Genomic DNA, 7,183 nt, shown 5'->3' with positions numbered 1-7,183 from the left:
AAGAATAAGTAGAAGGCATTTACGTTTTATTATGTGGTTGCTTTCAATAAAATTTATGAGAAATGAAAAGGAAATTTCTAAACTATTGCCAGATGGCAAATACATGGAGCATGGACAGAGACTCGGGACCAATCAGAAAGAAATGTATCCTGTTAAGCATAAGATGGTCAGGCCTCTTGAAAACACCTGAAATGGAGCTATTTCCAAACCAGCCATAAAGACATCCTGGCTATATACTGAATTCCTTGAGCTTGAGGTTTAGAAATAAAAGTCAAACCCAAGTGAATAAATATGACCTCTATAACAGTCTCCTCTGCTACTTTTTCCTCCCTGCTTTTATACGGGAAGTTTCTTTCCTGTTGAAACTATTTCTGTCTTCCTTTTCTCCATATTTAGCTGACATTAGCTTGCTGCTAATGATGGTTTTTCAGAAGATACCCATAGAAAAAAACCTACCTGTGTTCCATTTGGTTCATGGGGCTGTATGACGTTTCCATTCTTTGTAAGCTGCCCTGAGATAGCTTCACTGATCAATATATTTTCTAAAAGCCTATTTAATTATAATCACTCCTTGCGTTGGCATTGTCTGGCACTTACTCTGGCTAATATTTTCTTTACAAATGAGGAGCATTTTAAAGACAAGTTAACTAAAATAGATTCTGTTCATTTTCACAGTTGTCCAGCTTTATAGCAATGTTTATTTTTAATCTATTGTTCTTATCCTGTTCACACATTTATTAAGCACTTTCCAGTCATTAAAGACTAATTTCTTGAGAACCAGCATCATGTTCATATCTCTTATCTTGTAAAGCCAACCCTTATAGATGATGGGATTAAAAACTATAGGAATACTTGTTATTCAAGTAGGCAGAAAAACATTGTGTCAAGTTCCTGACTTTTCTGCTATGATTTGTACATTTTTTTTTGCGGGGGAGTGGGATTATACCAGGGACTACACCCAGCAGTACTCAGTGGCTACTCCTGACTCTTTGCTCAGGGGTCACTCCTAGTAGTGCTCAAGAGACCATGTACTGCTAGGAATAGAAATCAGGTCTCCTGTATGTAAGGAGATCCATCCAACCCCTGAGTTGGATGGTTTCTAATAAGATTTAATTTGATGCCATCACAATTGCTTAAGAGTAATAATGCTATTATTTGGTTAGTGTCTTTTTTTTTGATGTGGGGTAGGTGCACACCTGACAATGCTCAGTGGTTACTCCTTTCTCTGCACTCAGGAATTACTCGTGACTCAGGGGACCATATGGAGTGTCAGAAATTAACCCTGGGTCTGCTGTGTGCAAGGCAATTGCTCTAATTGCTGTTGCTCTGGCCCTAGAGTTGATTTTCTAATTGAGTATAAATCTTTTCATCTCTTTCCAGTCCCTCTTGATTAACCCACATAGTTACACAATAATAGTATGGCCCACGATCATGCAACCACACAAAGCCAACTAGACTGTAATGGGACAGAACCTGTAACTATGGGCTCATTAATTCTGTTCTTAAAGCAGCCAATGAATGATTCATTGACAGCCAATGCCAGACTCCTGTCCTGATCAATTCCAGATCCAGGGATCAATGGCCACTCTCCATGAGGTTGAACTCACTGATAGTGCTTACACTGGACTTTGAATCGCCAACAATATCTTTTATAAATGCAGCTTTTATTCTACAACAGAAAATAATTGTTGTATACATATTTTTTTACATCTTTTAAAAAACTCATGTTTAAAAACTTGGATCATAGATCAGAGGGATAAGAAAGGCAGTTACACATGATTGTCTTTGATTCAATCCTTGGCACTGCTTATGGTGCCCCAAGCACTGTTAGAAGTGATCCTTGAGCACAGAACCATAAGCAGTGTTAGGTGTGATTACAAACAAAAGACAAATTGAAAGAAAAAAAACCCACTGTTCTGTAACTAGTTTGGTTCAATATTAGTTTGAGATTCATCCATGTCATTTTGTATATTAGAATGTATTATCTGTTACTTTATTTATACAACTGTTTTATAGATTAAGTCTATTGTGTAGACATTTATGTTTTATGTATCCCTAGGAATAAAATTGTTAGAGGGTACATTTTTAATTTCACCAGATGATGTTACAGTATTCCTGAAGTGCTATTCAACTTATAGTACTATGAATAATAAATATTCTAATTATCCTGCGACCTAATACTTTGTAGGACTCTATAGTTGTTTACAATATGCTAGGTGTGAATTACATCAATTTTATCTTAAACGTTCTTTTTCCATTTTCTAGACTATTAGTGAAATTGAGAATTTTAAGTTTTAGTGACCATTTGATATTTTCTTTTTTATAAAATACCTCTTCTTGGGTTTTATCCATTTTTATTTTAGATTGATCTTTGAACATGTGTTAAGATTTCTATTCCATAGGTGCTGGAGGTGCTTGCCTTTGCACGTGGCTGACCGAGTTTGATCCTCGGCATTCTATAATGTTCCCAAACATACCACGAGTGACTTCTGAGTGCAGAGTCATGATGTGGCCTCAAACCAAAAAATATTTCTATTCCATATATGAATTGTCACTTCTATGTTGCGAAATTTTCCTAATTTGCCTTTATATCTCCTATAGTGTACTGGTAATTGACCAGCCCATTTTGTCTCAACACATAAAAATCTTCCAATGTCATAAAAATACTTGTAGGTCATCTCATAGGTTTTGGTTTTTCACACTTGTCTTTAATCCATTTGGAATAGACTGGAATCACCACGAACACATGAGGTAGTGGACCAAATTCATCTTGCAGTAACCATCAGCAACACCACTCTGGGCAGCATTTCTCTTGTGCACAAGTTTTCAGAGCTGGCTTTCAAAAACCCAGTGTCTATATCTGCATGTGGGTTTCTGGATCTTTGACTCTGGCATCCTATAAGACTAGTCCTCTTTACTTCTTGTTCTTTGAAAGTTTTGGCTATTCTTGGCCCTTTTCTCTTCTGAAAAAAATAGATATGGGCTATTTTCCAAATGTTCCTTCTAAAAGCTAATCAAAATTATAATTAAGAAGTGCAGTTAATGAAAATAGAAAACCAGGTTTTGTGATTTTAATCTATAAACCTAGAAATGTTTTCTTGAAATTGACTTGATCATAAAAAGTTCACGAAATTTACATTTAAGAATTCATGCTTGGGCCCGGAGAGATAGCACAGTGGCGTTTGCCTTGCAAGCAGGCGATCCAGGACCAAAGATGGTTGGTTCGAATCCCGGTGTCCCATATGGTCCCCCGTGCCTGCCAGGAGCTATTTCTGAGCAGACAGCAAGGAGTAACCCCTGAGCACAGCCGGGTGTGGCCCAAAAACCAAAAAAAAAAAAAAAAAAAAAAAAGAATTCATGCTTATACGAAGTGTTTTCTTGTTCATGCACTAACTACAAACCATATTAATACAGATGTAAAACATGTTTGGTTGGTTGTGCTGCTTTTTATCTGAATTTAATAAACATTGAACTTGGGCCACTTTCCTGAGCAGTAATACAGATAATGCCTGTCCAGTGAGGCCACATGAGACTATAATTAGATCTCATTAACTAATAGTATCAAATTATTTTAAGTGCTTGTAATTTTTAGTCCCATGCACAAATATAAAATGGGAAACAACTAGGGTGTGTATGTTATGTGCTTCTGTACTCTTTTCTAAGGAACAGAGAATTTTAATGTATACATTCAGCCTGGGAAACTTTGTACTGTTTATAAAATAAAGCAGAGAAAGGCAAGAGGATTGTGCAGTGGGATATAAGGTCACCAGATAAGCTTTTTTTTTTTTTTTTTCCTACTCTTTTCCTGTTCTGGATGGCTCTGTAATCCACTTGAGAATTTCATTCCTCTTATCCAAACTGAAAATTCCCCATTTCCTGTCACTCAGTCTCCCACCTCCCCCAATTCTCTTGCTGCCAAACTAAAGCAGTTCAGACAGATAGTAAATTTATAGAACAGAGAACTCCTCAGTAAACAACTTCTTCCTGGCTATTACTGTGTAGAGAGGACAGGATTGCCTTATTGTACCATGTGTATTAAAATCTGCACGGAGTATAGATCATCTTACCTTTTTTTTTTTTTTTTTAATACACAAAGTGAAAGTAACTACCCAGACATTTTTGGGGAGGCTAACAATGGTTTGAAGCAGTTTCTTAGAATGAAGTAGAGCCTAGGTGGCAGGGTGATCATTTGGGTTGTTCTCAGGATCAGTAGAGCAGCTTGTTGCTTCTGCAACAAAGCTTCAGAAAAGGTTTCTGCAAAGCTTCAAAAAGTCCTGCATGATTATTTTTGAATTCTAGAAAGATGTTACTATATTTTAAGTGATTAGATTGAGAACAGCAGCAGTTTATGTGTATCTATATCAGAGAATGGTTATGGATAATATTCTGGCAGATCAGATGATGTTTTGAGGGCTTTTTTTAAAACATTTTACTTGGAAGCTACTATGTTCGATATAGATACAACGCAGGGTACTTAGAACATTTTGAAAATGTGGCATTCCCCCAGACAAATTAGGGGTCAGAATAACTCATAACTAAAAAGTTACCTTAGTAAGATTTTAACTTAAAAAAGCAAGCAATGATCTAGAGATTGAAATAGTGCATTGTGCCTATTGTTGCCTTTGAGCTTGAGTTTAAAAAGTCTAAATGGTTTTTCTCTTAGCAATGCAACAATTTCTGGAGTTCCAGTTCCTTGTGGGATGTTTTTTGTTATCAAGTAGAAGTGGGGAATTATCTCATAATCCATTCTATATATACATATATTTATATTTACTTAAATATAAATATTTATAACACATGCATTATATATAATCAAATATTTCATGCTGTTATATGTAAATATCTTACTTTTTTTCCAATTATGCCTTGGAAAGCATAAACAATAAAAGCAAGCTTATTTCTCTAGGTCCCTGCTGTTTTTGAAGTTCAAGGTTATGTACAAAATAATTTGTACTATGGTTATTAATTAACTATACCAGGAGCTTTCAGCAGTTCTGTAACCTGCTGATTTAAGAGAAACAAGTGTCAGAAGGCAGCTTTTTGTTTTTTGTCCTCAGTGCCTTCATGTTCGTATGAAATTGAGTCAACAGAAGACCATAAACCATAAACTAGTTTCTGGAGGGCTGGGCAGCTATTTTCTTCCACAGACCTATAGATATCAGTACAAAAGATCCCTACCAAGATGGTTCTTTAGACTTCATTGTTTGTTAAAACTGCTAGACAGGAGTTCCACTTTTAACACTGACCTGTCAGTAACTAGTTACTTCAAATAAACTCATGGTTTATATTTAAAGTTGTTACTTCAAATAAACTCAAAACTCATGGTTTGAGTTTCATCTATAAAGAGTCTAGGTCTCAGAAGATGTAATGTATGTGAAAAGTCATAGCATGATTCTTAATGAAAATGGCATATCAAAAAAATTCATTTCCTCCATATTAAACTGTGCCAAGGTTTTAAGTTGTAATAATTCCTTCATTCCCAATATGACCAATTAACTATATTTAACAAACATGTGATTATGTGTTTACTGACTCTAGTAGAAATCATGAGTTTGACTCAATTCTCAAGGAAAATTTAGGAGTAATGACATTCGTAATTTTATGGGTCAATTGATTGCTCTTAAATTTTGAAAAAGACTGGGAAGATAGCACAGGGATCATGTATACTAAATTTTTAACATACCAGTTTAGTTCTCAGTACTGTAAGCCTCCCTAAGCATAGGGAGTATAACCCAAGAGGTTCCCCACCCCAACACTGGGGTAGCTCTGATATTCCCAGTTAACATAGTCCAACAAGCATCACATCCTCAGATTCTTTAGCATAGAACTGTCCGGCATATTAAGCCAAGTATCACTGCAGTGCCCAGGCAATTCTTGGGAAACTCTGCCCCCTATTCTTACTCCCAAAGGACCAAAGTAATGGAAGTTCAGGTGATTAAGAGGAAATTCAGGAAACTAATTTGAAGTATTTATGGAAGAAAATCTATCACCTGAATTCCTTCTAAAAGTTGTAAATGGTAGTAAGATAATATTTGGACAGGTAGAAACTAGAAGGGAAAACTATATCCTTGACATAGTCTACGACCCTGACTGTTCAGGGAACACTGTGTCCCTGACATAGAAAATGACATGGATATGGGCAAATATATAAAGTATGTGTTGAGATAGTGAGCTGCCCAGTAGTCAGAAATGCAGACTAGTGGGAGAGAAGCTGAAAATGATCAGACGCAAACCATAGAATATCAGCACTTGATAAGAACTTTGGTTTTACATTGTGAGCAACAAGGAACCATTAGTGCCAAACACTGCTATGCTGAGAATGAAATAATCTCAAAGATACAGGAGGTGAGGAATGTGCAATGAGGTGAACCACAAAGAAGAGTAGCAAGAAACAGGCTGTCTCTTATTTCAAGGCAATGAAACTACTGTAATAGATTTGGGTCTGACAGTCCAAATGTAGTGTAGGGCTTTTAATAAATACTATACATTTTGGTGATGGCCTGGACTTTATAAGGGGAAAAGGAATATATTGTCTAAAAACACTTTTAAATGAAAGGAATTCTTAAATTTTGGAGAGTAGAAAAAAAAGCCCTGATGAATGAGATCCAAAATCTGCTATAGGAGACTAATGCATCCAAGCAGGTGCAGGATGAAGACATGAATTCAAGTTATGGGGAGCAATAAATCAACCATGAGACTGCATGAAGGAACAACAGGATTAAATGCGTGCAGTAAAAGATGAAGCCCAATACTGAGGTTTTGAGCTGGCAAATGCTATGATAGCAGTAATAGGGAGCAAAATCTATTAATGTGTGTTAAGCCAAGAGCTATTTTGTTCTTGTGTCCATGTCAAGAATATCTATTCAACTGTCATATTTCTTTTTAGAAAAACTTAGAACAATGATTCTAACAATCAAATATGCAGCAAGTTTTAAGTACAGAAGATCCTTGATTTATGTCTTAGAAATTTTTTTTGGGGGGGTCACAACTGGTTATGCTCATGGCTATGTTCTTAAAAATTACTTTTGGCAGTACTCAGGGGACCATTTGGAATGCTGGGGATTAAACTAGGGTCGGCTGCATGCAAAGCCTGAGCCCTACCACTGTACTATGTGGCTCCAGCTCCAGACTTAGAATTTCTTTTCTTTTTTTTTTTTTTTTTGGTTTTTGGGCCACACCCAGT

Source organism: Suncus etruscus, chromosome 2 (assembly GCF_024139225.1).
Source record: "Suncus etruscus isolate mSunEtr1 chromosome 2, mSunEtr1.pri.cur, whole genome shotgun sequence".
NCBI lineage: Eukaryota > Metazoa > Chordata > Mammalia > Eulipotyphla > Soricidae > Suncus > Suncus etruscus.
Note: the sequence above shows the minus strand (reverse complement) of the source record.